At 39.6% G+C, this 22,328-nt stretch overlaps 1 protein-coding gene across 3 annotated transcripts in view; it reads right to left on the reverse strand.

Moving 5' to 3' along the window:
* Positions 1–9,762, reverse strand: part of atp8b4 (ATPase phospholipid transporting 8B4) — a 294,774-nt gene extending 285,012 nt beyond the window's left edge. Inside the window, exons 1-3 of one of the 3 annotated variants that reach the window (XM_073033107.1) lie at positions 9,643–9,762; positions 9,315–9,503; positions 4,660–4,744 (exon numbers count right to left, since the gene is read on the reverse strand). The gene's annotated coding sequence lies outside the window, so the exon portion shown is untranslated. Of the gene's footprint in view, positions 1–4,659; positions 4,745–9,314; positions 9,588–9,642 lie in introns of those variants that run through there. The other 2 variants (XM_073033108.1, XM_073033106.1) reach the window with 2 other exon arrangements.
* Between the last annotated feature and the right edge of the window lie 12,566 nt (positions 9,763–22,328).

The raw sequence follows: 22,328 nt of genomic DNA on the forward strand, positions 1-22,328 counted from the left end.
AAGACTACCTATAGAGGAGAGGTTGACTCCCTGACACAGTAGGGCCAAGATAACAACTCCCCTCTCAGTGTCCAAAGAACAAAAGAGCTGATCGTGGATTACAGAAGGAGTGGAGACAGGCTCGTCCTGATTAACATCAATGGGACTGCAGTTGAGAGAGTGAGTAGTTTCAAATTCCTCAGTATGCACATCAGTGAAGATCTCACTTGGATTGTACACATCGGCTGTGTGGCAAAAAAAAGCACAAAAGCATCTCTTCCACCTCAGGCGACTGAAGAAGTGCGGCACAGGCCCCCAAATCCTCAAGACCTTCTATAGGGGCACCATTGAGAACATCCTGACTGGCTGTATCACCCCCTAGTATGGGAACTGCACCAACTTTGAATGCTGGGCACTCAAGTGAGCGGTGTGGACAGCCCAGTGCATCTGTGGATGTGAACTCCCCTCCATTGAGGACATTTACAGCAGCAGGGGCAGAAAGAAGACCTGGAGGATCACTGGGGACACCAGTCACCTCAACCAGAAACTGTTTCAGCTGCTTCCGTCTGGCAAACAGTACCACAGCATTAAAGCCAGGACCAACAGGCTACAGGACAGCTTCTTTCTACGAGCCATTAGACTTTTAAATTCACATGTCTGTACATTGCAATAAAGTCATAGCGCAAAGATTTTTACTCCCTCACATTGTGGGATGGATGTAAGATTTAAATAAATTAATTCATTCATACACAGCAAATATACTCAATTTAGGATTCAAGGATTCATTGAAGGCAATAATATCAAGTGAAAATGGTAAACCATAGAATATTTATGATTTTGCTTTTTCTGTATTTTTTTAGCAATTTTTTCATTTTTTCCTTTCAATTAATATTTCAGAAAAGTACCTCTCTGTTCCTCAGTACTTCCGACAAAGCTACTATTCATTGTGCATATCCTCATCGTATTGGTCCTCATAAAATATATAACTTCACATTTTTTTGTGGGTTAAAATTCCATCTGTCATTTTTAGCCCACTTTACCAACTCATGGTAACATCATTCTCCAGTTTAAGATAATCCTTCTCATCATCGGTAATATCACATCATTGTTATTCCTCTCTGTGCCTTATAGCACATCAAGCAGCAGCCTTATCATTTCTTTAGCATTTCTGTCTATTTTCTTTAAAAAAACGAGGACGAGCTGCGAGCTCAATGCCGAACCCAGTGAGGATTGAAAGCGTCCAAAAGGGCCAGCCAGATTCGAACCAAGGACCGTTCGCCTCAAGGTCCAGTGCTGATGCCATTACACCACCAGTTGGCACAATTTTCACATCATGTAAACTCATTATTCATATCTCCTATATTCGTGTACAGATTACACTGAGCAAAAATTTTGTTTCCTGAATACTAATGGATTTTGAGCTGCTGATAATGAAAGACACCATGAAATTTCCCTATCACATTCTTCTAAAAAAAAGCCTATATTTGTCATTTCAATTCATAATTCAAGATAATTAAAATGTTGCCCATGAAACCATAAAGCAAACATGTCACTGAACATTCATCTTCTGCAGTCCCACTTAAGACTTCTTCCCTGCAGATCTTGGTGTTAGTCAGTGAAGAGCATGATGAAAAGTTTCACCAGGACATCACAGTCATGGAGAAATGGTATCAGGGAAACTGGAATTCATCAATGCTGGTGATTAAGCCTTAGGCACTGAATGCAAATGAAAATCATCAACAAAGCATTTTTAACCTAGTTGAACTATTATGGTGTCAGCACCATTAGGCAATTAAACACATAACATTCAATAGAAATTAATTTCTTGGTTCTCCAAATTCCTATGTGATACAAGTAGTCTAATAGCATGTTTGTGTTCAGCTTCAAGCAGCCTAGCATAAACCAAAATATTTTTCTGAGGAAGCAATATTTTTGAAAAACTTGTTGTCCAGTTTATTAATGTATATAATAAACAGCAAGGTCACCTGCTTCATTCTCTGCATTACACCACTGGTCACAGATCTCCAATCTTAAAACTAGTCCTTGATTGTCACACACAGCCTCTTATTACCAAGCCAATTTACAACACTCTGGTTTCATACTACCCAGGAAACAGGCATTTTCTGCCTTTCAATCACACACCTCTATGATACTTTGAAGGCTAACACTTCCAACTCACTAATCACTTGACAGAGCAAAACCTTTAATGTACAATAATTACATTAAATATATCCAGCCCTGCATTACATTGACAAAGACAATGCTTGTTGATTATAATTACAATTGTTCCAAATGCTTCTGAATCAATAACTAATCAGTGCAAATTAAAATCTCATTTTATTTCAAACAAAATTACCATTCATCTGCTATTTAACTAAAGCACACATAGACTTTTATGTTAATGAAGTGAAAAGTCATAGAGAGTTCAAAACCTTAGCATTACAGTCATAAGACACTGATGTGATGTTTGAAATGTTGACTTATAGACATAAGGGGAACTAGATCTCCATTGTATTAACCCATCATTTAACCCAATTTACACACATTACTTTTTCTGTAGTTCAACCAGTACTTCAACACTGAAAATATGTCAACAGTCATGTGATAATGATGGGACATCTATCAAGCCTGACATTGCAATCAATGTATAAACTCTGAGACATGGTTTTAATCAATGTAGAAACTCTGAAACTCTGCAAAACTGCTTTATCTAACTGTCAAGTGAATGTCAATTATATGAATTGTTCCAATTGATACGAAAAGCTCTCTTACCAATGTAAATGTCACAGCATTAAAGAGGCTGAAGGTTACAACATGACTTTAGTGTACAGCAAACTCAAACAGTACAAGATTACTCCACAATGAAACATCTGAGGTTGCGAAATATGGCTCATGATATAACAGCAAGTTTATTAACAGCAATTTTTAGGGTTATGTGCCTGTAGACGACGAAGTAAATGAAAGAGTTAATGCAATTCTATTGCGCTCTGTTGTCAAACATAAACTAAATGACCATTTGCCTTGAAATACATCCATGTTTGATAGCTTTAAACACACTCTCTAGTTGTACTTTGCCTCTGAAGTTCCTCCAATTTACTTCAATGGAATGAATTTGAAGGACAGAGTAGAATGTGACTGCATAGCATGTTCAGCACCACTGACCAGCAATTCATGTAGTTTAAATTATGTTCTGAATCATTGTAACTGAGAAACAATTTCAAATAACTTTAAACAAAAAGATATTCTTTCAAACGTTTGTTCACAACTGACTTATTTTTAAAGAGCAAACACGAGGAAATCTGCAGATGCTGGAAATTCAAACAACACACACAAAATGTTGGTGGAACACAGCAGGCCAGGCAGCATCTATAAGGAGAAGTACTGTCAACGTTTCGAGCCGAGACCTGATGAAGGGTCTCAGCTCGAAACGTCGACAGTGCTTCTCCTTATAGATGCTGCCTGGCCTGCTGTGTTCCACCAGCATTTTGTGTGTGTTGTTGGACTTATTTTTAAACCCATTTTAACTTTCCTTATCATCACGATCCAGTTTTACCACATCCCCCCTCTGGTGCCCTGCACGCTTCCACATGCCACAAAGTCCTTCATTTCACAAGATTTCCTGGAGTTTGCTCTTGGCCTAATTTTTGGCCTTAAACGCTCCCTCCTGCTTTTGTTGATGTTGTTGTTCCTTCCTGCGTCCTGTGGCGCATCGGGCAGCAACCTTGCCGTTTCACTAGTTTTTTTTTAGTCTTTTTTTTAAGCGAAGCCAAGTCGTTAGCTCAACTGTCATCCCAACACGGATGGAAAGCGTACATGGAACCAGCCGGATGTGAACCCAGGACCACTCGCCTCGAAGTCCAGTGCGGATGGATGCCTTTACACCACAGGCCGGTTCCCTCATGCTTTTCTTTTATATAAAAAGTGTCACATTCAATCAAGTTGGTCCATGCTCTACCTGTGTCTAATTCCAATTTTCTTCATTTAATTCTAATAACTGAAAAGGAAGAAGTGTTGAGAGCCAGACAAAGATCAAAGCTGTCATTGTGATGTTATCATGCTCTAATGCAGCAAGAGTTCCCAAACCTTTTTATTCTATAGATCAATACCATTAAGCAAGGGGTCCATGAACCACACATTGGGGATCCTGTTCTAATGCAATAAGCTGAAGAGCGGGTTACAAAAAAAAGTGAAAGCATCAATTGACCATAGTTTAATGAATGTTTCCCAATCTGCATCAATGACCACCCATGCATCATCTTTCTCATGTGATATGATACAGTAGTCAATGGAAATGATTTGGAAGATGTGCATCTCGGATGGTTGGTTTGAGTTGTTCTCCGACCTTGGCAAGTTACCAGAAAACGTCTTATCACCACTTGAGGAGAAGTTGTCAGTGTGCTGTTGACTGCAGTGCGTCCTAAAGGCCAACAATTCGGAGGACACACCACAATCAAGAGCACGCTGATGATATCTCCTTGCAGGGTGATGAAATATTTGCAAGGAAATTCCTAAGATCAGAGAACAATTCAACCAAACCAGCAGCGTCAGCATATAAATATGGATACATGTATATGCCATACTCAGCAAATGAATAAAGATGAAAGATTGTATTTAAATTCTGGCTGGTGTCCATAACTTTGTAAAACTGGATTAAAAACATGCTAAAAGTTCCAAACTTACCAGAATAGTAGATAAAGCTTCGCAATGATGACATGCCAAAAGGCACTGAGTTACTCACTGACCACGATTGATCCCAGCTTTGCTGCTATATAGGAGGAAAAGAGAATCAGAGATCAGAAATCCAAAACTTTCTTCTGTATTTTGGAAACAAAATGTCAATACAGTGACTTTCGAACTAATATAGCCTACTGTGCAAACTTGTCCGTGCATAGGTGTCCCTAGAGATGGGACAGAGTCTGTAGCATTCATAAAAAGTTGAGTAGTATTGACTTTTCATGCCACAAGTTCCTCTTTGCTTTGTTCAAACTTTTCTAATTTAGGAGTTGCAGCAAAAAATAATCAAATAAAATTTAAACTACAAGAGATTTTGCAGATGGTGGAAATCTAAATCAACATATACAAAATGCTGCAGGAACCCAGCAGGGCCGTGGAAAGGATTAAAAAGTCAACATTTCAGTCGGAGTCCTGGTGAAGGGTCTCGGCCCGAAATGTCAACTACTTATTTCTTTCCATAGATGCTGCCTGACCTGTTGAGTTCCTCCAGCATTTTGTATGTGTTACAAAAGAAAATCTAAGAAGGGTTAAAAGTTCACTTCTGGCCTATTACAATAATAAATGCAGTTTAACTGAACAAGTCAGTCATTTAAACTTGACATTGCTGTTACAGAGCAGTATTAAGGAAATGACTGGCCCTGAGTCAACCCAAGAATGTTTTTGCTGGAATCAACCAACATTGTAAATGATTCATTCGATCTAATGTAAAAACTCAAGTAACTTGTGCAACAATTAAAAGGTTTCATGGGGGGGGGGGGGGGGGGAGAAAACAAGGTGGCACTAATACACTGAATTTAGACCTCCAGGGCCTGACGTGGAATTCATCCAAGCATAATGAAATGAGATCAGATCTACTTGTTCTAAAAATTCTACTTCATTAAGTTTACTTTATATAAGTGAATTCAAAAGGGAGGAAATGGTGCTTCAGTTGTACAGAGCCCTGTTCTATTTTGAGTCCTGGGCATCATACCTCGAAAGATCCATTGTCCTCAAAAGGAATTCACTGTAGTTTCATTAAAATTGTATCAGGGCTTAAAGATTACATGAGGCATGCAAAAAAATCTCACTTTCAGAAAGTTCGAGGCTGATCTAATTTAGATATTGGAAATGAGAAGAGATTATATACAGCAGATATCCTCTGGTGCAACAACTCAGAACAAAGAGGACATAATTTTAATTAGAGCAGCCCAGTGTCAAATCAGTAAAGAATTGTTTTCATATTAAGAATAAGAATCAGAATCAGGTCCAATATCACCAGCATAGGTCATGAAATTTGTTAACTTTACATTATAAATATAGGAAAAAAAACTGAATTACATTAAGTACATATATATGTACTGTATATTAAATAGTTCAATCAAGGTAAGTAGTGTAAAAATAGAACTTTAAAAAAAGTAGTGAGGTAGCGTTCATGGGCTCAATGTCCATTTAGGAATCAGATGGCAGAGGGGAAGAAGCAGTTCCTGAATCACTGAGTGTGTGCCTTCAGGCTTCTGTACCTCCTTCCCGGTGGTAACAATGAGAGGAGGACATGTCCTGGGTGGTGTCGCCTTGATGATGGGAAGCTGCTTTTCTGAGGCACTGTTCCTTGAAGACATCTTGGATGTTACGGAGGCTACTGCCCATGTTGGAGCTAACTACATTTACAGTTCTCTGCAGATTACTTCAATCCTGTGCAGTAGCTCCCCCCCCCTCCCCCCCCCCCCCCCCCACATGCTGAACCAGACGGTGATGTAGCCAGTCAGAATACACTTCACATTACATACATAGAAGTTTTCAAGTGTTTTGGGTGACAAAACAAATCTCCTCAACCTCCTCATGATAAATATACGCAGCTGCTGTCTTGCCTTACTGGAAACCAGGAACTCAATTATCCAAAAACCCTGGGCCAACTTTAATTCAGATTGGTAGATTTTTGTTTAGGTAAAGGAATCAGAGGAAAAACTGAGCTGAGTTAAATTTCAGTCTCAATTTAACATAACAATGGAAGTAGTTTAGGACCATTACTATAAAGGCCTAATCCTGCTCCTATATTCAAAAGATAAAGTCAGTAATGAGATAAGAACAGTTGAAATGTATTTAATTCCATACCACAAGCACACTGAAACCAAAAATGGACTAGAGCGAAAAGTGTAACTGTTTCCTGTGAAGTGACACCTTAGGCTCCAGAGGAAAAAGTGATTTCTCACTCATTTCTAAAGCATCTTCATAACTTTGCAAGACCCAACACAAGGAAATGCTTCCCCAGTTTTGGATATGAAGAGAACATTTACTACAAACAACAATGAGTAATTCTAAGAATCAGCACCAGAGTTGAAACAAAAATATTTAGGGACTCACTCTTCAACATCATACTTTTCTTCACTCTACCAAATAATGTACAAATCATCTAAGTCACAAGATATAAAAGTGGATCATCTGTCATAGTCTGCTGTAATAGCCTTCAAGCAAAATGACAATCAGTTGTCCATGGAACGGTGAAAGAAATAACTTGGAGGCTGTTTTTGAACAGTTTCACACTGAAACCAAATAGGAATTGAAGTGAAAAATGATACCGTGTAGGCTAGAGCAAAAAGTGTTGAGTTGACACTATTGAAACAATTAAACTGCGTCTATGGCATCATTTTAAGCTTGCACTATCCATACTATTTCACCCTATGGATTTTGTGGTTAGAGCCAACTTGCAGTTCTGCTCTTAAAGAGCCAATCTAGCCATTATATTTAATGAAAATAGCTTCCTTCAGTTCCTGTACAATAAAAATATATCAACCTGCGATTGGAATCTCCAAATATCTGCCAACTTCTCGTGCAAAACCTAAATTAGATCAACTGAGTGTCCATCAGGTAAGGAGTTCTAAATTTAAAAGTAATGACATTAATTATATTCATTGCAATAAAGTTAATGCCATTTAGTTTTGCTTTGATCACAGCAATACATAAGAACATCAGTTATATACTATTAACTTTTTCAAATTTTATACCATTTAATTTAGTTCTTACAATTGAAGAAAAGAAACAAGTTATTTTCCTATGAGATTATGTTAAGTTATTTCTAAGTCTATTCACTGAGGCAATAATACAAGAAATTGTGTTGTTCATTGTGTAGTGCTCTGTTGCTCAATAACTGCAGAACATTTTGTTTTGAAGTCTGCTGCAATGGTATTTTAGCTTGATCCTTGCCTGCATTGCCATCGCTGCAAGTACTCAGATAACAGCATTCTTAAAAATAAATTACTTTCTTTTTTAGTTTGCAGATTTATTCTTAAAATATATGTAAACACTAGAGCAAGGAACAGAATCACCAATGAACAAGGCAGGAAAGCATGATAGTAGCTGCCAAGCCAATTGAAAGAAATCTCACACATGTTACATATAACCACAGACACGTGTAGGCATCTGAGAACCTGGGTATGCTCAGCTTATCTGTGTGATGTGATCACAGTAGGGAGGAGCAGTGAGACACAGCTAATACACATTATAAGATGTGGTACCACACTTACGATTTGAGATCATGATACAAAATCCCAAATGGTCTATTAATGGCAACTTTCAAAATAAAACATCATAAAAAGGAAGTAGAACTGATTGGATAACTTGCAAGAAGCAGTAAGGACACAATGGGCTGAATAGCCTCCTTTCTGAGTTACATCAAATTTAGGCTTCTGTTTGTTCTGCTGTATTAAAATCCAAGATCCATGGCTGCTTTGGAACATTACTGCAGTCTCTTTCCCTATATGTACTGCATTATATAACTAATTGTGTATTACAATGCATAAACACACTTGTATTCTAAACTGAAGCAAACATTAAGGAACCTCAGATTCTTGCTATTACACATGCAATATAATATTATACTGTAGACTCACAGCTTAAAGAGAGAGAAAAAAAAGAAAAATTGAGATGTTACGTCGAATCATTTACTATGTTGTATATATGTCTAATCATCTAGAAGTTGACATGGTTTTGATGAAGCAATCAAGTACAACTTATGCTGGCTATATTGCCATCTGATCCCCTCTTAACTCAGGATTATTTTGATGGCCTTCAGTGATAACAAATCTTTAAAGCACAGGAAGTTACCACAACGTGGTGGCTATGCCAATGAAAAACACAGTAATCCCACTTCCCAGCTTGGGGTCTGCAGCCCTGTAGGTTAGAATATCTCATGTGCATCCAAGTATTTCTTAGATGAGGGTTTCTGCCTCAAGCACCACTCACTGGACGAACGAGCGCGAATAACCTCAACGTGATGCGGACAATTTTTATCTCCTATTCCCCACTTCTATACTGAACCTAACTCTGGGTTTTCCAAACTTCCCAGGATTGTAACTCGCCTTGTACAACTGCATGACATATTTTCTACCGTGCATTATTATACACACACACACACACACACACACGCCAGCCCCATTCACAAAATATTTTACCTTTCTTTAAGTCTGTTCCCAGACTACATTGGGATTTGAAAAATATGGTAGTTCCCTCAAGTACACTGACTAACTCTAGGTAACATTCCTGCCTGCTTCTTTGTAGGCGACAAGTAAAATTGCCGTCACAACCCACAACGATGAGTGCATTCTTATAAATGTTTACATATTTACCAGCAAGCAGCACGCTGAACAACGGAAACCTTCTCCTGGATTTCAAGGACCTTCCACCTTTATACGAGGGGATACAATCCTACGTCCGAACCCCGCTTCTTCACCGCACAAGTCAAGAGGTTAATTATCTCAGGAACACGGCACCCTGAACGGTCACCGCCGGTCATTTATCGCCGGAGAGACACGGCCCTTCGAAACGAAGTTGAAGACTAGGTTTACAATTCCACTCTTGCTCGAGCGGATTTCCTGCTGTCCCCGCCCCGTTCTGCCTCCTCAGGAAGGGAATGCGCCGTCCTCCCACTCACAGCCAGCTCGGCGTGATACTCACCGGGGTCCCGTCGTCTCGCCGCCCTCACACCCAGTCAATGCAGAAGTGAGGGCGGAATTCGCCGGGGCTGTTGTAAGCGCGGCTTAGTCAGCCCCGAGCGAGAGAGAAACTCCGGCTCTCGGAGCACCGGAGGGCAGAGTGATTGCTGAGAGGAAGCCGGAGAATGAGAAAGATATAGGCGCTGTTTTTTTTAAACAGAGGATACACAGGCACTGTTTATTTTACTTGGCTTTGGCTTTTTATAGGAGTTACACTGTCACTGACTTTCATGGGTGGAACAGGCACTGGTTTCTACAGAGGAAATATGGACTCTAAATTGTAAGAGCAGGGAGGGAGTAGCGTTCCATGGAGAGGCCACTGCCTCCCTCCTTGGGCAATTTGGTGCCTCTCTTCCCAGTTGAGCTAGGCAGTGCCTACGACTCCTGGTCAAGCCAAGAACATCTTCGTCTAGAGAAGTTACTGCCTCTAATCCGTCCTCCCCTTAAACACCAGTTCCTCCCTCTTCTGGAAAAACCAGTGCCTCCCCATCACCGAAAGCCACAGGGTACCTCAAGTGGAGAAGCCAGTGCTTCTAATCCACAACCCCTTTACAGGCCAGAATCGCACTCCAATGGCCTTGTTTACCAGTTGAACCAGTGCCTCCTCTCCTGTACAGAGGAGTGTCTCACTCCTAGGCACCTCAGTACCTCATTCCACAGAAAAGCCAATGCTTTTCTGTATTCACTGGGCTGCTGGAGATGTGGGCACCCATCGTTTTGACTCGGGAGAGGGGCACTTACTGGATTGATGGGGCAAGGGATGACCGATGGTTTGATGAGAAGAGGAGAGATGTCCACTGGATTGACCAGGGAGGGTTAGGGGTGTCAACTGCATTACAGAGGGGAGGGGAGGGGCCTCCACTGCATGAACATGGGGAGGGGATGAGCACCCATTGGATGGTCCAAAGGAAAAAAAGCCCTTGATTATACCGGAGCAGTACTGGCCTCTCGGGGCAACAACATCCTATCCTTCCCCAAGAGGGGATGGGAATGCTTGAGAAAGGTTTCCTCATGATGTGCATTGTCCGCAAGTTGCACTCAAAAACTTGAACCGAGCAGCAGCCCCTGCTTTGAGTGCACTTGAGGTAGAAAACATTTCCTCCCTTGGCCCGGTGTCCTGCCATATACAAAGCGACACCTCATGGGCTGCATGCTGAATAAGTTCATTTGAACTCCATGAACACCAATGACAGAAGATAGATTTCCAGTGTCATAGTCTCATTATAAATTCCCAATAATCTCCAGATCCCTGAACCATAGGGTTGCTTGTTTGTGTTCGTGCTTAACATTCAGTGTGGGCGTGGCTGCTATTGCGACTAAAAATGGGGCTGTGCACAAATTTCAATGTTCAGACCATCCCACACCTGTATTTTTCATAGATTTTATCTTCTTCTTCTTCTTCTTGAGCCCTTAGCTCCCAGTGGAGCACAGTCCATGAATGACCACCTATCTCTATCATCCTCTGAAGTCGATGGTATGGTTGGAGTTCATCAATGCTTCTGCAATCCATTGCACCCACTGTAGAGGGGATTGGCCTATACATCTTCACCAGAGCCCTGTTGGCTAGCCTTATCCATCACCTCTCAAAATGGGGACATAAGATTGAATTTTGAGAGGCGATAGATTTTATACTCCTGCCCAATTGCTTTTAAATCAGAATCAATTTACAATTTTTATTGCACCATTAAGATGCCTATTTTCCCTTAGTGTCATCAACACAAGTAAAAGTTGTCCAATGAAGAAAATTACCCTTTTTAAAAGGGCCACAACTAATAGAAACAAAGTACAAAAAGCAAAGGCAAACAACAGATAGAATAATAGCTATTTTCACAATTAAATCTTCAACTGCGCTATTCACAGAGTGCATAATAATACAAATGAAAAATGCTGGAAATATTGGACCGGTTTTGGGCAGAAGGTGTCATGCTCTTTGATAACTGCCCCATGTTCTTGTGCATTGGCTAATATAAGCTACAGAACAGGGCAGTCACTTAACCAGAGTAAAGTATTCTACAGATCACATCTTACCTGGGCACATTGCTAGCCATCTCAGCAGGTCTCCTACCTCTTTCTCCTAACTGAGCGACTGAAGTTCAGGAGCTTGGGTAGGAGATGAAGCCAGAAATTGAACAAAGTCCATTTCAGGTTTATTCAGATCAGAATTGCCTTCATAGACCTCATTACATCAGTTTCAAATTCTAACAACACCCAGCTGGTTCTCATTGCCCTTGGCCCCTTCTTCTATCTCCAAACTGTCAGCCTGGGTCTCCACCCTAACAATAAATGAGCAGAATTTTCCTCCTGATGAATAATGGAAAGAATAAAAACAAACTTCTGGCAGTGTCGATTCCAAGATGAACAACGGACCACGTATCTTTGTCATCGTTAATGCTGGCCACTTCCACCTCTGTGATAATGCCTGTCTCCGCTCTAGGCATGAGTCATCACTGTCAGGAAAGTTTTAAAAAGATCTCGGCTGTATGCCAGTTTTTATCATGACCATAAACTTATTTTTAAACTATAAAACCCACGTGAAGAATAAGTTACGTTTTCGCATTGTTGGTGTTTGGTGATCATTAGAAGAACATAAAGAAAAATTACACTGGCTTTCCTTGTCCAAATTATTGATAAAGCTTGGGTTAAGTAAGATCCATCCTATACAACAATCCCTGCAATTGGTCAGATGTCACAGTCTTTGATTTTGTTTTCTGTCTGTTATCTAATCCACAACTGATACATAGAGGAACAGTTCAGGAGGTAGATTTTATAAAGGTTCAAAAATAACAAAGTTTTTGTCATGGATGACTTAAAATTCCCTAACATTTATTGGCATCACCTTAGATAGGGTAGAATTTCTTAGCCTATCCAGCAAGGATTCCTGACACAATATATGGACAGGCTAACTAGAGGAGAAGCCATATTGGATCTACTATATCTGGTCAGGTGATAAATCTTTAGGTGGGTATGTATTTTGGAGACAATGACCACATGTCTCTAACCTTTAGCATAGCCTTGGACAAGGTTAGGAGTAGATAGTATGTGAATTATTTGGGGGAGTGCTAATTATGATGCTATTAAGCAGGAACTTGGGAGCGTAAATTGGGAACAGATGTTCTCAGGGGCATGTATGATGGAAATTGGAAGTTGTTTTGGGAGCACTTGGGTGGGATTCTAGGTAGGTTTGTCCCACTGAGACAGGAAAAGATTGGTAAGGGAAAGCCATGTTTGACAAGAGATGTGAAATATTAGTCCAGAGGAAGAAAGAAACTTACTTAAGGTTCAGGAAGCAAGAATTAGATAGAGCTCTAGAGAGTTATAAGATAGCCAGGAAGGAGTTTAGGAATGGTTTAGGAGAGCTAGAAGTGGGCAGGAGAAGGCCTTGGCAAGTATAATTAAGGAAACTCCAAGACATTCTACACAAATGTGAAGAACAAAACAATGACTAGAGTGAAGTTAGGACCGAACAGGGATAGAAGAGGAAAAGTGTAGGGAGTTGGAAGAGCTAGGGGAGGTTCTTAATGAATCCTTTGCTTCAGTATTCACCAGTGAGAGGGACCTTGATGTTCGTGGAGACAGTATAAAACAAGCTGATATGCTAGAACATGTTGATATTAAGAGGATGTGCTGGGACTTTTGAAAAACATTAGGACAGATAAATCCCCAGGGCAGGATTGGATATATCCTGGATTACTACAGAAAGTGAAGGAAGAGATAGATACACCCTTGGAGATGATCTTTGCATCCTCACTGGCCACAGGACCAGAACCAGATGATTGGAGGGTGACAAATATTTATTCCTTTGTTCAAGAAAAGGAGTATGGATAACCCTGGCAATTGTATAATCAGTGAGTTTTACCTCAGTGGTGAGCAGATTATTGGAGAAGATTCTTTCAGACAGGATTTATAAACATTTAGTGAAGCATTGTTTGATTAGGCACAGTCAGAATGGCTTTGTAAAGTGTGGGTCATGCCCCAAGAGCATGATTGAATTCTTTAAGGATGTGACAAGGCACATCGATGAAGGTACAGCAGTGGATGTGGTATATATGAATTATAGTAAAGTATTTGATAAGGTTCCTCGTGGTGGGTTCATTTAGAAAGTCAGGAGGCATGGGATCCAGGGAAACTTGGCTGTGTGAATTCAGAATTGACTTTCCAATAGAAGGCAGAGGGTGGTAGAAGATGGAGCAAACTCTGCCAGGAGGTCAGTGACCAGTGGGGTTCTGCAGGGACCTGTTTCTGGGACTGCTGCTTGTTAAGATTTTTACAAGTGACTTGGATGAGGAAGTGAAAGTGTGGCATAATAGGATGACACAAAGGCTGGTGGTGGTATGGATAGTGTAGAAGTTTGTCAAGGGTTACAGCAGGCTATTGATAGGAACAGAGAAGTGACAGATGGAGTTTAACCCCAAAAGTGTGAAGTGATTCACTTTGAAAAGCCGAATTTGAAGACAGAATACAGGGTTAATGGCAGAGTTCTTAGCGGTGCGGAGGAACAAAGGGATTTAGGAGTCAGTGTCCATAGATCCCTCAAAGTTGCTGTGCAAGTTGATAGGGTTGTTAAGAAGGTGTATGATGTGTTGGCCTTCATTAGTCAGGGAACTAAGTTCAAGGGCTATAAGGCAATGTTGCAGCATTATAAAACCTTGGTTAGACCACACTTGGAGTAGTATGTTCAGTTCTGGTTACCTTTTCATTGGAGGAATATGAAGCTTTAGAGAGGGTGCACAGGAGATTTACCAAAATGCTGCCTACATTAGAAAGCATGTATGATGAGGAAAGGCTAAGCAAGCTGTAGCTTTTCTCCTCAGACTGAAGTAAGATTACCGGTAATTTGGGAGCCACGGAGATCTATAAGTATAAGATGATAAGAGGCATAGAATGAGTGGACAACTAGCGCCTTTTTCCCAGTGTAGAAATGGCTAATAGGAGAGGGCATAATCTTAAGGAATAGCGGGGATGGCAGAAGTAGGTTTTCTTTAGCAACAGAGGGTGGTGAGTTCATGGAACACACTGCCTGGGGTGATGGTAGAGGAAGATACATTAGGGACATTCAGTAGTCTCTTCAATAGGCTCATTGATGAAAGAAAAATGGAATGTTATTGAGGCAGGTTAAAAAGTTATCACAATGTTGTGAGACAAAGGGTCTGCACTGTCTGTACTGATTTATGTTCATATTAGTGTATCACTCCCAATGCAATGTGTTCTAACTTTATCTACAATCTCTAATAAAGCACAACAGTAAAGACAATCTGAAAGTTCACATCAAGTTATCTGTAATTATCTATTATTAGCTACAGCTTCAAAAACTGCATAAGTGTTGTTAGACCGGTGTTGACACTGTGCAATTGTAGTACAATTTTCCAAGTGCTTCCTTAGTGATAGATTCCACAATTTCCCTATTGATTCTGTCAGGCTAATTGACCAATTTCTTCCAAATCCTCCCTCTACTTCCAATATAGTGGTGTTACATTTGCTATCTTCTAATCTGTGGGAATCATTATAGAATATATGGAAATTTGGAAGATGCAAAACCAGAGTATACATTATCTATATGGTCATCTATTCCAAAGCCATCAGTTGCAGGGATTGACTTTCAGCACCATTAATTTAATAATACTCTTATTTTTATAAACACAAAGTTCTTTGAGCTTCTAATTTTTCCATGAAGACAGGTACAAAATACTTATTCCTCTCCTCTGCCATTTCCTTAATATAATTTCTCTTTTCTCAGTTTATAAGAGCCCATATTGACTGGCTAATCTGCTTTTTCTCTATCACTACTGAAGCTCTTACAGTCTGTTTCTGTTTTTTTTTCCCTTTTTTAATCAATGAAATGCTTCTGTGTTGAATTCCAAAATGTTTCCAATCCTTATGCTTAAAGCTTGTTTTTGGCAGTGGTCGGATCACATTCAGAAGGAAGATACTTATTCTTCCTTCTTCGCATTTGAAGATTGACAGTTCTCACTGTTGCAATGAGGAAGTGCTTCAATACTGGTGGCATTTTCTTTTGAACCAGATATTAGTCAGGGGCCATTTATTGACTCAGCTGGAGGCAAACAATCCAACAACAAGACAGTTGTCCTGGTATCCTAGCTAACATTTATCTCTCAAACCATATCACTAGCACGAGTTATGAGGTCATTTATCCTGGCTGTTTGTAGAAATGTTTTTAATTCTCTCATGCTGTATTTAGAACATTACTTTTACGTGGTTGAGGTGTTGATGTAATGTCTCTGCTCTTCTCTACTAGCTAGCTGATCATCATTATATTTCCTGGTGTAGAAAAATCAAATACCAGAGGGAATGAGCTGAGAGGGGGAAAGTTTAAGGGAAATTTAAATGGCAAGATTTAAAACAATTTATATACATAGTGGTCGGTGTCTGCAACACACTGCTGGGGGGGGGGGGGAACAGATACAAAAGCAACATTTAAGAGGCATTTAGATAAACACACAGGAGATGGAACAATACACACTATTTGCAGGCAGGTGATATTAGTTAGGAATGGCATTGTGGTCAGTACAGATATAATGGGCTAAAGAGTCCATTCCCATGATATATTGTTCTATATTCTTTGGAAAGGCTCTTTTTTTTTGTTCACCTAGAGTTGCCATGTCTATTTTAATACTGAATTGTTTGCAAGCCACTTCAAAGACCCCTAAGAAATTGGGGCAGGATTTGGCTATGTGGTTCTGTGAACCTGCTCCATCATTTAGTTAATGAAGTTAATGCCCCTAACTACACTTTCCTGCCCAGTTGCCATAACCCCGAACCGGCGTTGCTCTAAGATCACGGGCCTCCTCCCTTAGCTACACAGCCCATTGAGCCTGATTCTGGGCATAATCTTCCCACATGGCAAGCCACAGTACAGAGGCAGTCTTCGTTCAAACAGATGGCTGCACAGATATTGTTCGGAAAATCAGCAAATGCCCAGCTGAGGTTGCTGATCTGTCAGTGATATTTAATGTTCGTGAACGCCAATTACTTTTGCTTAACATTTTTAGCTTTTTAACAGATCCCAGTATAAAATCAACTGAAACTTGTTAAAACATTAAAATAATTTTAAAAACTTAAACATCGAAAGGCCATAAAACCTTGACAAGCATTTAAACTCAACAATAAAATTAAATCAAAGCCTCTGCTTACTCTTCACTGACTCTCAGCAGCTAACTTCTCCAGTTGAATTAAATGTCTACACTTGTGCTAGGTAGGTATAAGCAAGTTCAAGCTCAGTTTTCCAACCTAAGAGCTGGGTTAACCATGGAAATTCACATCATCCTCTTGGACCCAATGTCCATCATTATTATGAAGGTGAGGAGAGTTGGTAATCAGCTGTGAAATGGCTGAACTTCAGATTATGCTCAATCATAGCCTACTTATGAGCCTAGTTGACCCTAGAACTCACCAGTAGATTACCCCCTAAAATGAGCCAAATTCACAGTAACTTATCGGTCAGACAAGGAAAAGGTTGTTGCACTGGGCTAGCAGAGAAAGAGTTGATACATGTTTTAAGTACAATCAGTGGCCACTTTATTAGCTACACCAGCTCATTAGTGTAAATTTCTAATCAGCCAACACATAAAAGCACGCAGACTTGGTCAAGAAGTTCAGTTAGACATGAAAAACATTATTAAAGGCAAATCAAAAAGATATGGAGAAAACAATGGTATTAAGAGAGGCAGGGAAGTCATCTTTATAATATCCCGAAAGAAGTGGGATGGTTGAGGAATGCGGGAAAGAGCAGGAGGGAGGAGGTGACAATGTTGAAATAGAGGTTTGGACACATAGGGTTAAATAAGACATTGTTTTTAATGAAGGAACACAATGATGGGAGGTGTGAGTATTGTAATCAATAAAAACGGTTGAGCATGTGCTGGTGAGGTATTCAAGATATAATCAAGAGAGGGGATGGTTGATTTTAAAGTTATCACATGTATCTGATTTAACATGAACAGTATTTTGCACAATGGATAACAGGATTATTGCTTTAAATATATAGTGCAGTTCCTTAAGAATACAGGTCTTTTTCATGGAATTTGATACAAATATAAATATATAGAGTTTAGATATCCTGACCCTCGCTCCAATTCAGAAGGTGGCAGTAAAGCACCTTGATGCTATTTGCCAACTCCCATAAAACTTCAGAAGAAAAAGAAACAGAAGTTCAATTGGTGGTCAGAACAAACACCGGAAATGCAGAAGAAATGTGATCTAAGTGACTTTGACCGTGGAATGACTGGTGTGCCAGATGAGGTAATTGGAGTATCTCAGAATCTGCTGATGTCCTGGGATTTTCACGCATAACAGTATCCGAAGTTGGCGGAGAATAGTGAAAAATAGCCAATAAAAATCCATTGAGTGGAAGTTCTATAGCAGAAAAAAAAGCCTTGTTAATGAGAGAGGTCAGAGGAGAATGGCCAGTCTGGATCAAACTGACAGGAAGATGGCAGTAACTTAAATAACCATGTGTTACAACTGTAGTGTTTAGATGAGTATCTCCGAATACACAACACATCAGACCTTGAAGGGGATGGGCTACAGCGGCAGAAGGACATGAACATACACACAGTGGCCACTTTATTCGCTACGGGAAGTATTAGGTGCAGTTACTCTGAGTGTGTTGTCAAATGATGTGGTCAGGTTGATTTTGCTGTAGTTGTTTCTCAAAGATTGATGAACCAAAGTGGGGAAATTATTTAGCACTCCAAATTTGTTTCCTGCATCTTGAAGATCCATAAAGTTTACCACACCTTTTTTTAAATGTAAAAATTCAGAGGATACTATAGTAAACAACGTAAAATTCTTAAACTTTTAACATTTTCAACATTCTAATCAACATCGGTGGAGAGGGGGAAGTTGAATTAACATTTGGAATTAAGGAGCTTTTGTAAAAACAAGTAGAGGAGCAAGGAAGGCACCAAAAGTCCAGAGAGCTTTTATACGGTAGAAGGCAGCACAGATTAAATCCTGATGAATCCTGACGAGTCCTGATGAAAAATCTTGGCCCCAAATGTCAACTGTTTATTCCTGCCACAGATGCTGCCTGGCCTGTTGAGCTCCTTCAGCACATCGTGTGTAATGCTCCAGATTTCCAGCATCTGCAGTACCTCTTGTATTGTGCCTCAGATTAAATCCTGTTATAGGATGGTGTCTCAGAGGCAATAAGGTTTGTAAATAAATAGATTACAGATGGGTCTTGAGAACCAATAAATGCTAAGTTCAAAGTAAATTTATTATTAACGTAATATATGTCACCATATATAAACATAAAATACTTTTGCTTGCAGACATTTACAGCAAATTTAAAAGATGCAATACTATTTAAGAAAATTTATACATAAACAAAGGCTAACAAACATCCAATTACAAAAGAAGACAAATCATGCAAATAATAAATAAATAGATAGAAAGATAGATAGATAGATAGATAAATACATACATACATACTACCAAACATGAGTTGTAGAGTCCTTGAAAGTGAGTCTGTCGGTTGTGGAGTCAGTTCAGTGTTGGAGTGAGTGAGGTTATCCATGCTGGTTCAAGAGCCCGATGGTTGCTGCCATGGCAAAACTATTGCACACACCTGCTATTCAAAATCTACTTTGTAATCCCATGTTATCGATTTCATTCATTGCTGGATCCTTAGTTCTCCTACTACCAAATCTTTTGGCTTATACTGCTGTCCTTTGTATCATTCAGTCACAACAAACTTCCATTCTTAGTGATATTCCTGCAATTCAGACAAGTGCCCATCTATTTGAGAATTTAACTCTGTTTTCTTCTCCACTGATAACTGCTGGCATGTTGAGAATTTCTAACATATTTTGTTTAACTTTATTTCAGACTTTTTTTAGTAGCCATCAGTGGAAAGAAAACATTACATCCCTTCAGAATGGTTGTCATCTTCCCAAACCTGCTTTCTCTGTTAATTATCTATTTGTTTCCCAGTGTTTTGATATTGTTTGCCAGGCAAACATGATGTCACAAGTTCACGTTCATTTTGAAATTATGAGGACGCAAGTATAAAAGATATAGGATGATGGTGAATTTTGGTGGCTCTGGTTGAGGTGTTGATGTTCAGTGTTCACCGAGCTTGGTACTAGCTTGGAGATGCTCATCTCGACTGGTGGTGAAATGTCTGCAAGCTAATCACCAAGCTCAGTGGACACTGCAACACCAAAGTATAAAAGATTGTTTTAAAAAAGCGTAACACTGAAAAAATGTAATCTATATCTTTGGTTAGAGAGGAGAAAATAAAATAGAGGGATGTATGTTGTTAGGGTTACAAATGCAACCGTATTTTTTCAACATAGAGTAATAACCTTCTGGATTCATCCTACTAATTTACTGTGTGCACCTTTCATGATTCAGATATCGGGCAGTCATTTTTCACAAGGTTTTTGTGAAGTATAATCAATGATCCAGGATAATTCAGAGTCCATTCATTTATTTATTTCTAGTCATTATTTGTGAACTCAGTATCTCCTTTTAGCAGAAGGCCGAGAAACAGACACTTAGCATGAATCAAGATCAAGGCACAACTGAACAACTGTTCCTTCCTGCCTTTCCACAGGCTTACTCATTTCTACAAGCGAACAATATATTTCAACTGTAATTCAATCTGTGTAAGTGATCATTTCATCGGGATTTGGTATCTTAAATGATCTGGGATTCATCAGAAATTTTGCTGGGCTTGTGGTTGGAAAAACTTAAACTACCATGAATCTCTTCAAATTAGTGAATAAACATGAGAAAGTCTGCAGATTCTGGAAATTCAAAGCAACACGCACAAAATTCCTGAGGATCTCAGCAGGTCTGGCAGAATCTATGGAAATGAATGAACATTCAGTGTTTTGGGCCGAGATCCTTCTTCAGACGGAAGGTGATAAGTGAAGCCAGTTGAATGGGAAAGGGCAAGGGCTGGAGAGGAAGGAATCTGATAGGAGAGGGGAATGGACCATAGGAGAAAGGGAAGGAGAAGGGGAACCCGGGGGATGTGATAGGTAGGTGAGAAGAGGTAAAAGGTCAGAGTGGGCAATGGGGGGGGGGAATTTTAATACCAGAAAGGAGAAACTGATGTTCATACCATTGTGAAGATCAATTTCTCCTTCTGTTGGAGGCTACCCAGACAGAATATAAAGAGTTGCTCCTCCAACATGAGGAGGCCATGGATCTACATGTCAGAATGGGAATGGGAATTGGAATTATAGTGTTTGGCCACTGGGAAGTTCCACTTGTGGCTATGTGAATGTATTGGTTATATTCTGTAGGTGATTTCTTTAATATTTTATTATAACTATGGTTTAAAAATATTCTTCAAGTGTAGTATCTATACAATCTGCTACTCACTGCAAAGACTGCTCCCATTGATGCTGTTTCTAACTTTTTTTTCTCACTGGTTTATTTCTCTTCATATATATCTTCTTCCCACATTCTGTACACCTTCTTTATACTTGGCTGATATTGTGATGCATGTTACTTTAAAACAAAGTTTTAAAGGGTTTTCAGTGTCACTTTAGCTGGTAATAAATCTCATACCTAATATTCTTTCACTCCTATCATTGCCTTGTATTTCTCTTCCCCTTCCCTCTATTACAATTTTATGTTAGCATCGATGTTCATTTCTGTGACCTCTTCGCTGAGCCAAAATGACTTTGTTCTTTAAACTTCTAAATTAAGCTTGTTGCATTCATCAGTTTATGACTATTCTGCTATTGAATGACTTCCATATGACTTGCATGAAGACATGGACATCAGTGGATCTGGGGTTGAGAGGGTATACAATACCTGGGGATCTCAGGTGGTCTGTTCATACTGGCTGTGTGGTGAAAAAGGCACACCAGCACCTCTATCAACTCAGACAGTTGAAGAAGTTTGCTATGGGCCCCCAAATCCTAAGAACTTTCTACAGGGGCGCAATTGAGACCATCCTGACTGGCTGCATCGCTGCCTGGTATGGGAACTGTACTTCCCTCAATTGCAGGACTCTGCAAAGAGTGGTACAGACAGCCCAGCGAATCTGTAGATGTGAACTTCCCACTATTCAGGACATTTACAAAAATAGGTGTGTAAAAAGGGCCTGAAAGATCATTGGGGACCCAAGTCACCCCAACCACAAACTGTACCATCCGGGAAACGGTACATGGCATAAAAGCCAAGACCAACAGGCTCCAGGACAGCTTCTTTCACCAGGCCATCAGACTGATTCATTCATGTTGACAGAATTGTATTTCTATGTTACATTAACTGTCCAGTTCTATATACTGTTTATTATAAATTACTATAAATTGCACATTGCACATTTAGACGGAGACATAACATAAAGATTTTTACTCCTCATGTATATGAAGGATGTAAAAAATAGTCAATTCAAAATTCACAGGAAAATATTTGTAAGATACTCATAATCTGACAGGTATATGCTGTATAGAGTGAAATAGAAAGGTTAAAGTTCCTCTGACTCAATGTTAAAAAACATTCTGTGGTTCATTGAAGTTCTTTGGCTACAACCAACAGTTTTAAAATATTGAAATTGTCAACTCTCGCTGGCTTTCTTGTCTGCAACTGGTGCTTGCACACACTTATGAAAATTTGGGAAGTTGGAAACATGGAAGTTTCAAAGTTGCAATTAATACCAACAATACC

The sequence above is a fragment of the Hemitrygon akajei genome, chromosome 30 (genome assembly GCF_048418815.1).
Source record: "Hemitrygon akajei chromosome 30, sHemAka1.3, whole genome shotgun sequence".
Taxonomy (NCBI): domain Eukaryota; kingdom Metazoa; phylum Chordata; class Chondrichthyes; order Myliobatiformes; family Dasyatidae; genus Hemitrygon; species Hemitrygon akajei.